General features: G+C 57.8%; 1 long non-coding RNA gene across 1 annotated transcript in view; it reads right to left on the bottom strand.

The window, feature by feature from the left end:
• Positions 1 to 890: 890 nt before the first annotated feature.
• LOC111176226 (uncharacterized) overlaps positions 891 to 10,976 on the bottom strand; it is a 15,833-nt gene continuing 5,747 nt past the window's right edge. The window contains exon 3 of the long non-coding RNA XR_002644939.2: positions 891 to 10,681. This is a non-coding gene — a long non-coding RNA (uncharacterized LOC111176226). The remainder of the gene's footprint in view (positions 10,682 to 10,976) is intronic.

Here is a 10,976-nt window from a genome sequence, read left to right as displayed (position 1 = left end):
CGCCGCCCTCGAGACGGCTCCGGGTCGTCCACCCTGTGCCAGGGGCAGGGTGGCCGAGAGGCCTCAGAGCCACCTTCCCGTGAATGACCCTCATCCCACCTCTGACCGGCGCCCTGATGCCCCCGGGCTGGCAAAGCCTCCTCGGATGTCCCCAGCCTTCCCAACAAGGGTGAAGTGAATTCACATTCGCGCACACCTGTGTCTACACCCGAGGCAGTGCTACGGATCCGGCTGTGAGCTGCTCTTCCCATCCCTTCCGAGGGACGCCGGGAGCCTCTGGTCCCCGCAGCGAAGGGCCCTGGCCTCCTGAACGACGCCGTGTGCAGGATAAATCTGTATGGGGGAGACCTGGGCAGAAGGAAGGAGCAGGGGGATGTGGAAACGTGACCTGGGAAGTCACCCCTTTGCTGCCCCTCCAAGATGCGCTGGGCAGGGAGCGGACTGGGGGGCCTGCAGAGTTGCGGGGGGAAGACAGGCGGCAGAAGGGGCCCAGAGGCCAGAGGCCCGGGGTGGAAAGTGCTGGGATCTGCAGGGAGGCCTGGGGACCAAGGCGGAGGAGCGGGCCCAGCAGGGCTGGGCCGCAGAGACCTGGGCTTTGCTCCCTCACCACGGAGCCTCTGCGCCAGCCGACGTGTGTGCCCAGAGGCCCCGAGCGACTGTGCCGTCGGAGCCCTGGTGGTGGGCGCATGGTGGCTAGAGGGGACCGCGTGCACGCCCGAGCTGACGAACCGGCCCCTGAGCCCGCCCACTCATGTTCTGCTCCCCGTGACCGGGTCACCTGCCTACATGCCCACCACTATCGCTGACCCCCAGTAAAAGTTCTCCTTAAGAATAAGAACGAAAAAAAATAAATTAAAAAAAAAAAAAAGAATAGGAACGTTTTGTTACAAACCGGAGCACAGACGTGGGGCTTGATGAGTCATTACAAAGCGAGTGTGGGGTAACGGCTGCCAGGCGCCGGGCGTCTCAGCACCCAGAGCCCGAGGGCTGTCCCCGCAGCCCCGCCTCCTGCCCGGGGGCCGCCATGCCACTGTTCTGGAAACTTCTTCCCTGTGCGGTTCATCACCTTTGCTGGTGTGAGTTTTTCTCATCCTTTATTCTGAGGGATCCTCCCCTGTCTCCCCAGATTTGCTGAGGAATCAGATCCTCTGACCTGTGACCCCAGGTCAGTCCAGTGGATCACACCCTCTTCTTCCTGGAGAGTCAAGGCTGCGGGACGGAGCCCAGGGGGCCGGTCAACACCCTGTCCGAGAAGGGACCCAGGCCAGGAAGCAGGGCCCTCGTCCTTGAACGGTCTCTGCTGTGGGCGCAGAGGGGTCCTGACAGTCCGTGTGCGAGGGTTTGCCTTCCATGCACTCCTCAGGAAGGAGCCTGGGCTTGGAGCCAGCCAGACGGATAGCACCACCCATCCTGTCCCCACTATCCCCACCACTTAATCCTCTCAGCCGCCTTGTCCTCACCTGTGATGAGCTGCATGCCTGCGACATGGGACGCCCCACCAGCAGAGATGCCCTGCCCAGTGCTGTCCTTGAGAGCTCAGACTCCACCTTCGAGATGCTCTCTCCAGCCTCCCGGGAGGAAAGCCTGGGCCCCTGGGTCTCTTGGGGTCCCCCGGGAGCGCTGGGGCCGCAGAGAGGCTGGGTTGGATGGGGTGGGGCGCTGGGGCTGAGCTGGAGGCCAGCCAGGGCCAGGGACGGGGAGGGGCTCTGGGGCTGGGGGCTGCCAGGCCGCCCTTGGAAATGCTCCACGGGGCACTAACTGGTACAAAGCCCAGGTAACGACAGGGATGCCCACCCTGGAGGGCCGCCCCTACCGGTGGAGGCCTGCGAGCTGCCACCAGCCCCTGCGGCAGGACCACACCCAGGGCGGGAGCCACGGGCCCAGCCACCACCGGGCAGGTGCGGGACCCCCGCGGGCCTGTTGTGAGGCCCCGTGGAGCTGACCCTGGACACGTGCATGGCAGCTGTTCCCACAGTGGTCGCACGAGGACGTCCACCCCCCGACCTCACCAGGCAGCCGCTCACCCTTCAGGCTGCCCAGACGGGTGGGGCCCCAGACTTGACGACCTAACGGTGTTGTCTCTGATTGTGCGCACACATGCGCCGTGCACGCACACGTGGGTGGGCGTCCAGAGCCCAGCCCACGGGCAGGAGGCCGGCGTTCCCAGGCTGTCTACCGGTGGTGCTGGGAGGGCGGCCCCAGGCCTGGAGCTCTCGGCGCTGACCTCGCCCCTTCTCCCCTCCGCCCCTTCCTCCACAGAGCTCCCACCCGCCCCACCTGGGACGCACCCTCCTCTCAGGCCAGCCTACCTGGTGCGTCTCCTTGGCATCTTTCTCTGGGCAGCGGTAGATAATCCATCCCGCTCTAAACACCTGTTCACGGCCACCCCTGCCTGTGTGCCCTCCTGAAGGGCGGGGCCCATGTCCACTCACTCTGCATACCAGGGCCCTGCCCTGGGCATCGTCAGAGTTCAAGAAACGTTTGTTGAATGAACAAGGGGCCCGATATAGCTGGGGATGGGCAGGAGGTGGGCTCAGGCTGCCCGTCCTTCATCCCAAATTCCTGACGGGTTTGATGAGACGTGCACGGAGAGGACAAATGTATGGATACCATGGGGGAAAGGAGTGGGGTGGGAGGAACTGGGAGACTGGGATTGACACATTTACATTATTGATACTATGTATAAAATAGACAACTGATGGGAACGCACCGTACAGCACAGGGAACTCTACCTAATGCACTGTGGTAACCTAAATGGGAGGGAAGTCCAAAAGGGAAGGGATATCTGTATGTGCACGGCTGAGTCATTCTGTTGTGCAGTGGAGGCTAACACAACACTGCAAAGCAACCATACTCCAATAAAAATTAATTTAAAAATTAAAAAAAAAAAGACCCGGGATGAAAGTCAGAATTCCTGATAATTATCAGAAATTCCTGAAATCATGAATTAGTCTGTATTTGTTCTATAACACTTTATTTCCATGTCTCTGATATTGATTGGTTAAAACGAGTGACTAATTTTCCTATGATAGGGTCATGTTAAAAGTTTGGGGGCTTTTTTTTTCTGGGGTACGCGGGCCTCTCACTGCTGTGGCCTCTCCCGTTGCGGAGCACAGGCTCCGGACACACAGGCTCAGCGGCCATGGCTCACGGGCCCAGCCGCTCCGCGGCATGTGGGATCTTCCCGGACCGGGGCACGAACCCATGTCCCCTGCATCGGCAGGCGGACTCTCAACCACTGCGCCACCAGGGAAGCCTGGCTTTTCTGTTTTATTTTTATTCTTTTTGGCCGTGCCGCGTGGCTTGTGGGATCTTAGTTCCCCGAGCAGGGATAATTCCAGGCCCTCAGCAGAGAAAGAGCCAGGGAATTCCCTTTCTGTTTTGAAAACATATAACAATAAATGCTATGATCTAGTTGATTTCTTTTATCGTTCTTAAAATACTTGCACCATCTCTCAGACTCTCTGCATCGTTACGGATCTCTAAAAAGTTCCGTTTAATAAGGAATATTAGGTTTAGCCGCACTTACAAGCGTCCACAGCCCACAGCAGACACTCGAACGTTCTCGGGGAGTGCTGGGATGATGTGAAGCTTGAGCGGCCAGGGAGGTTAACACCCGACACTGACCGGGAACCAAAGGCCTCCCAAGTACACAACTCCTCAACACATCTGGCAGGATTTGAACGGTGCGCTGGGTGTGTGTGCTGACTGGTGTGGATTTTATATGCAGGAATGACTCACCGCCAGCAGCGCCGGCCCTCTCGCCTCTTACACCATGACAGCCACTCGGAGCAACGCCGCCCCATCTCTCCCACACGCCAACCACAGCCCTGTTTCCCAGACGAGCCGCTCCACCGTCAGCACTTCCAGCTTCTGACTGGACACCAGGGGCTTCCCCGGCTGGCGGCGTCTTTGTGTTGATTAGTAAGCTCTAACTCTTGCAGAAGAATTATAGTCGTTTTTCCTGTCGTGCCAGTTTCTCGACTGCTTTCTCTTGGGATCCAGAAATACATATGTATTTCTTGAGAACCGCCTGGAAGGAAGTTCTTCAATCAGGTTTGGCCACTAGCCGGCCTGGCTCAAGTTGATGAACAGGTCGCCAGGGCCAGCACCGTGTGGGCGGGCAGCTGGGGCACAGCAGAGTGGCCACAGGGGCTGGGGGGGCCCTTCACCTGGGTCCCTCCTGGCCCAGGGACTAACAGTTCTCCTGTCGGGTTAATCAAACAAGTGGGCACTGAGACATCTATTTGGCACAGGGAGAAAAGAGAGGTTCTATTTAGATTTAACTTTTTAAAAAAATATTTAAAATGTAGGCTTTATTGATATTTCACATATAGATCGACTTAAAAAAAAAACAAACTTGGCTACTTATTAGCACGTTAACTCTTAATTGGGGACAACGCTTTAGCTTAGGATTTGAAGTTGTCAGCAAGGAACGCCCGTCTGCTCCAAGCTTGTTGGGGCTTCATGCAGCGTAGATTTTACAGACGCACGTCATGGCGCGCACACCCCTTTTATCAATCGGGGTGTCAGACCCTGGAGGTTTGACCACTGGCCAGACCAGGAGCAGCAGAACACTGCCGCCAGACCCAGGACGAGCCACGCCCGTCGCCAAGGGGCTTTGAGAGCGCAGGGGCTGGGGGGATGCCGCCGGGTCCACCAGGGACTTCAGGCCCACGAGGCCCTGCCCGGCCTGGTACTGGGGCCTCGGTGCCCTGCAGGCTGGCTTTGGCCAGGACTCGTGTGGTGTCCCTGGCTTTGGGGCCACCAACCGGTCCTGCTGAGGCAGCGGGCTCAGGCAGGGCTGACAAAGAGAAAATAAAGTGCTCACTAAAGACCCAGCTTCCCACAGAAGCTGTGAAAAGTGGATGTAATTTCCCTGAGACACACTCTCAGAGGCTCTGCTCTACAGGCTGCTCAGGGACAGGGATGTCCCGGGGCTGGTCCTTCCTCTGGGTGTCCCTGAGCTCCCCTGCCCCTCCTGCTGTCCTGGCAGCTGGTCCATCTGGAACCTTCGGGGGACCACACTGTCCTTGTTTTTGTTAAGGGCCTTCTTAGGAGAAAGTGCTTTTTGTTTGTTGAGACTTCTCCCCTGGACACGCCCGCGTTTTAGAACAAAAGGACAGTGCTTAACCCAGGTGACCAGACCTGGGACAAGCGTGAGGCTTCACCCTCCTGCAGGCTCACGGGGCACCAGGGTGGCGCCAGCTGACCTTTGTGCCCAGCAAGTCCTTCTGTGTCACCAAGGCTGGCGCTGTTCAAGCACCGTGAAAAGACGGCCGGTCGGAAGCAAAGGCAGCCAGTGTCCCCGTTCACAAAATGGGCAGAAACCCGAGACCCACGCGGGACTTGGCCCCTGACAGAAGGAGCCGGGGGGATTAAGCAGTAAATTGAAGTGAACTGTAGGTTTCTGTTAGGCAATCACCTGGAGGGGACATTTGGGAGGCTGGCCCGCTGGGCGGTCAGGACTGGTCCCCCGCGCCGCCCCCCAGGCTCACTCAGACTCGCAGAGACCATGATGTCCCAGGTCACAGGGCGGCCCTGGATGAAGTGGGGGGAAGCAGGCCTTGCTGTCGGCTCGTGCCGACCCCGGGGAGCGGCCCGGAGCAGGGCAGGAATCCTGAGAAGCCCTTCCGCCCTGCCTGCGGCCGCCTCTTCTCCCCACCTGCAGGCCTCTCTCTGGGAACCTGGGGCCTCGGGGCCGGGCCCCTCCCAGCCCCGCTCTCTGGGAAAGAATGGTCCCTCGGCCCTGAATGGTGCCTCTGTCTCGCCAGACGGCAGACTCATCTCATTGGCACAAATGCGTAGCCAGCCGCAGCCTCGGGCCTAGCAAGGCAGCCCCACCAGAGGGTTTCCTCCAGGGGCGCCCGGGGGATGCTTCTCCCCCAGAGAAAGTGTGCGGGGGTGGCCGCCTGGGCCGGGGTGGGGAGGGCTCGGGGGCTGGAGCCCTCCTGCCTGTGGGTGGCGGCAGAGCCGGGAGGAGCCTAAGAGAGGGACGGGAGTCAGGCAGGACGTCGGGCAGGGGCCAGAGAGGCATGGGCGCATCGCCCGGCAGTACAGGGCCGCCTGAAAGGGCTTCGGTCCCCAGCGATCGCCCCATCTGTGGGCCCCATGCCCGCCACCCTCCCCATTAGTCCTGTCGAGCAAGGCCTCAAAGGCTGCCGGTGAAAATGGCAACGTGTTCCCAGAACAAAGGTGAGTGCCCAGGGCCCAGTCGGTTACCTGGGGTGCCTGTGGCCAGGAGGGCGTCGCCTGGGTGCCCCAGGGAAAGTTCGGGAGAAAGGCCAGGCCTCCTGGCCTCCGAGCCTCCCAGTGAGGGAGGGGCCCTGCAGCACGTCCGCCCTGGGACGCGGGTGCTGAGAGGAGCAGCGGGTGTAACTGCAAAGCCCTCAGAGCAGCTGAGCGACACATAAGAGTCGCTTGTTGTTTCATCATCCCTTGCAGTGAGCCTCACCCCTGTTTGGGGCCCAGGAATGGGAATTCTGAGTTGAATTCTGCAGTGTCTGGGAGGGGGGCCCCTGACCCAGCACCAGCTGGGCGTACAGGGGGTAAAGGAGAAGGGGAGCCAGCAGGCCCCCACCTTGGGTCGCGAGAGAGCCACGTGGGAAAGAGTCTGAGCAATGATTCCCAAGTTGTTCAGCCTCAGCAAGGGAGGAGTCCTGACACCTGCTGCGACGTAGGTGAATGATAAGGACGAGACGCTCACGGAGAGAAGCCAGATGCAGAAGGGAAAATATGGTTGGCTCCACTTACACGCGGCCCTAGAGTCGTCAGAAAGCAGATGGTGGGGGCACAAGGGCTGGGGAGGAGGACGGACAGCCGTGTTTAATGGGGACAGAGTTTCGATTTGGGAAGATGAGAAAATTCTGGAAATTCTGGAGATGATGACGGTTGCACAACAATGTGAATATGCTTGATGCTCCTGAGCTGTGCACTTAAACCTGGTTACAGCGGTAAATTTGTAATGAGTATCTCACTGCAATTAGAAAAAGAAGAAAAGAAAAAATCCAAAAGTAAAGATAAAAAACATATCTGCAGGGGCTTCCCTGGTGGCGCAGTGGTTGAGAGTCCGCCTGCCGATGCGGGGGATATGGGTTCATGCCCCGGTCCGGGAGGATCCCACCTGCCGCGGAGCGGCTGGGCCCGTGAGCCATGGCCGCTGAGCCTGCGCATCCGGAGCCTGTGCCCCGCAACAGGAGAGGCCACACAGCGAGAGGCCCGTGTACCGCAAAAAACAAACAACAACAAAAAACATATCTGCAGGCAAGGGCAGATGAGAACAAACATGGGGGTCAGAAGTAGGGGGTCATGAAATGGCACTTTGGAGAGCCTGCTGTGAGCAGGTCTGGGCCCCGTGCCAGCCTGCCTTCCAGGAGGGGCAGTGGTCCTCCCGTGGCAGGTGCTGGCTGGGCTGCCTGAGGTCAGTGGCCCTGATAGATAAGGGAAAGGACAGTGATTGCCTTTGGGGTGGAGGACTCATTCGTGCTGTTTGAGTATTTACTTTGGGCTTATGTTAATGTCACAATTTAAAGCATTATTTTTAAATGTGACATTTAAAAATATTTAATATTAGTTATTAAACAACATTTATATTATTAACTAATATTGAAGGTTAAGATGCTGGGACTTCCCTGGTGGTCCAGTGGTTGAAACTTCACCTTTCAATTCCGGGGGCACAGGTTTGATCGCTGGTCAGGGAGCGAAGATACCACATGCCATGCAGCCAAACAAAAGCAAAAATATAAAACGGAAGCAATATTGTAACAAATTCAATAGAGACTTTAAAAATGGTCCAGGGGCTGCCCTGGTGGCGCAGTGGTTAAGAATCCGCCTGCCAATGCAGGGGACACGGGTTCAATCCCTGGTCCGGGAAGATCCCACATGCTGAGGAAAAACTAAGCCCATGTGCCACAACTACTGAAGCCCGAGTGCTCTAGGGCCCGTGAACCACAACTACTGAGACTGCCTGCTGCAACTACTGAAGCCCGCGTGCCTAGAGCCCACGCTCTACAGCAAGAGAAGCCACTGCAAGGAGAAGCCTGTGCACTGCAACAAAGAGTAGCCCCTACTCGCTGCAACTAGAGAAAGCCCACGTGCAGCAACGAAGACCCAACATAGCCAAAAAAAGAAAGGGTCCACATGAAAAAAAAAAAAAAAGAAAAGGGTCAAGATGCCCCATTGCCGCAGGTCAAACATCTTCTTTGTCCCCAAACCTTCAGTGAAGGGCGATGTGATTCACTGTGAGCAGCATGCGTGTGGAGTGAGCGTGTGTGTGTAGGAATGAGAGTGTGTACATGTGTGTGCAAGTGCGCATGTGTGTACCTGTGGTCCTGCAGCACCACTGGCCCAGGCCTGGCCTGGAGGAAAATCGTCCACGGGGCACGGGGGGGTCTCACGCCTGTGAGAGGGGCTCGCTTCCCCTTGCCCGTGGCACTCGGGCCCAGAGCCCCGACCTTCCACGTCTGCACTGCAGAGAGATGGGCCTCGGCCAGGCCCACAGGGGGACTGGCAGGAAGGGCTGCAAGGCCTTGGGTCAAGGCAGCGGAGCACCGCCTGCAGCCCCAGCACAGGGCAGTGCTGAGTAAGGCTGGCTGGGACCTGCGGGCTCAGCCTTGGGTGGGGGACGGCAGGGCGGGGCTGCCAGGCGGCTAACTCCAGGTCAAGCCCTAGAAAGCTCCGGGCCTGTGCTGGACTGTGGCCCAGGTCCCCGTGGGTGAGGGGGCAGCCTGTCCACAGGGTGTGGCTGGGCCTGCCATCAGCAGGTGAAACCCAAGGTGCACAGTCTCCTGGAGGCTCACAGAGGCCCACGGGGTCTTATCAGGACCCTGCCCCGCACCTGCTTCAAGCTGTGTGCCCCCCCCCCCCCACAGGAGCCCTGACCCGGGCACAGTGGGCCCTGACCTCCACCTGAGCACAGGAACCTTCTGGAAATGTTCTGATCCATGGTGGAGCTGGGGCCCAGGTGAGCGCGCTGTTACCTGGGCTCTGAGGGCAGGAAAGCCCTTCCCACAAGAGGGACGTTCGTCCCCACTGCCCCGGGGGCACCGTATTTCCAGGGTCACAGAAATAACACGAGTCCGTTTCACGAGGGGTGTTTTGTCCTGCTCCAGGGGCCCTTCTGTTAGGACTCACCTCTCCAGGTCTGAAGACATTTAGGCCAAAAGGCAAAAATGTCCAAGTTGCAAAGACGAATCATTGATCACAATGTGAGCATCCCATTCAGTCATCACCCTAAGAATTGTCTCCCTGGTTTGTAGCCCAGTCGCTGCGTGGTGACAGCCTCCCGCCATCTCCCGGCCACACATTCAAGTGCTTGTTCATCATTTATCCATGCAATGGCCTCCTCTTGGGCACCTGCTGTGTGCTGCCCTGTACCGGCTGCACCACACGGGTCACGCAAAGCCCCTGACCTCACGCAAGGACAGCGCAGTGGGAAAGGCAGACCCTGCGCTCGTGGTTCCACCAACAGGCTTTTACTTAGAGCTCTGGAAGGTGCCACAAAGGAAACCGATGGTCTCAGCTTGTAAGGATGGACCTAACTGTACTGGACCGAACTTGAGCCTGCTCGCCTGACACACAGCAAAGCCAGTCTTCTGACACCGGGTTGTGGTGAAGGGAAGCGCAGCGTTTATTGTAGGTGCCAAGCACAGAGAACAGGCAGCTCGCGCTCAAAAGACACAAACTCCCCAGTGGCTTTCCGGGAAGGGGTTTTAGAGGCGACACTTTTGGGGAGGGCTGCAGGCCGTGCACTTTCTTCTGATTGGTTGGTGGTGAGGTAACAGGGTGGCGGTTCAGGAATCTCAGTCATCAGCCTCTGGGGGCTATAGTGCTTGTGGTCAGCTGTGGTCAGCACCATCCTTCACCTGTTTCTGCAGATCAACTCAAGGATATGCCCCAGGTTGTTATGCGTATTCCATGAGGAGGAGCTAGGACTCTGTATTGTCACTGAATTATTATCATTACTTCCTTGCTTCACTGCTTCACCTGTGAATCTGCATTCCCTCACTTCCGTGACTAGTAACTGCTTGAATCTGCTCTTTGGAACTCAGGGAAGGCCGAGGAGATGGAAGCCTTTTTCTACAAGCAAGAAACGGGGGATCACTGAGGGGCTTTTGTACCCGGGAGAGCCTCACAGGATCCTGCTCAGTTTCAATCCCCTTTTTCTTTTTTTTTTTAAATTTATTTATTTTTATCTTTTGGCTGCATTGGGTCTCTGTTGCTGCGCGCGGGCTTTTCTCTAGTTGCGGCTAGCAGGGGCTACTCTTCATTGCGGTGCTCGGGCTTCTCATTGGGTGGCTTCTCTTGTTGCAGAGCACAGGCTCTAGGCACACGGGCTTCAGTAGTTGTGGCATGTGGGCTCAGTAGTTGTGGCTCGTGGGCTCTACAGCGCAGGCTCAGTAGTTGTGGCGCATGGGCTTAGTTGCTCCGTGGCATGTGGGATCTTCCTGGACCAGGGCTCAAACCCGTGTCCCCTGCATTGGCAGGTGGATTCTTAACCGCTGCGCCGCCAGGGAAGCCCCACTTTTTTTTTTGTTTGTTTTTTTGGCTGTGCCATGCAGCATGTGAGATCTTAGTTCCCTGACCAGGGATTGAACCCATGCGCCTGCCTTGGAAGCAAGGAGTCTTAACCATTGGACTGTCAGGAAAGCCCAATCCCCCTTTTCTTTGATATTCCTCAATCCTGAGGGGAACAGGGACAGGAATAAGGTTTTGGAGAGGATGATTATAAATTCAGCAGAGGAACTCGGTTTGAGGGGGACCTGGCTTCATAGCCTGTAGAAGTGCTAATAATTTGGACTGAACTGTGAGAAATGAGGACCTGGCCAGGCAGCGGGAGGAGGGCTCCAGGCAGAGGGAGCAGCCTCGCATAGGAGGGAGCGAAGGCAGGAAGACGGAGCTCCGAGACCTCAGGAGAGCGCAGGTGGGGGCCAGCCGGCAGGGCAGAGTCTGGGGCATCACATCCCCAACTGGGGGGA

This window comes from Delphinapterus leucas, chromosome 9, assembly GCF_059928025.1.
Source record: "Delphinapterus leucas isolate spDelLeu-1000000601 "Yukka" chromosome 9, BTC_Dleu_Yukka2, whole genome shotgun sequence".
NCBI lineage: Eukaryota > Metazoa > Chordata > Mammalia > Artiodactyla > Monodontidae > Delphinapterus > Delphinapterus leucas.
This window is presented reverse-complemented; position numbering and strand designations above follow the sequence as displayed.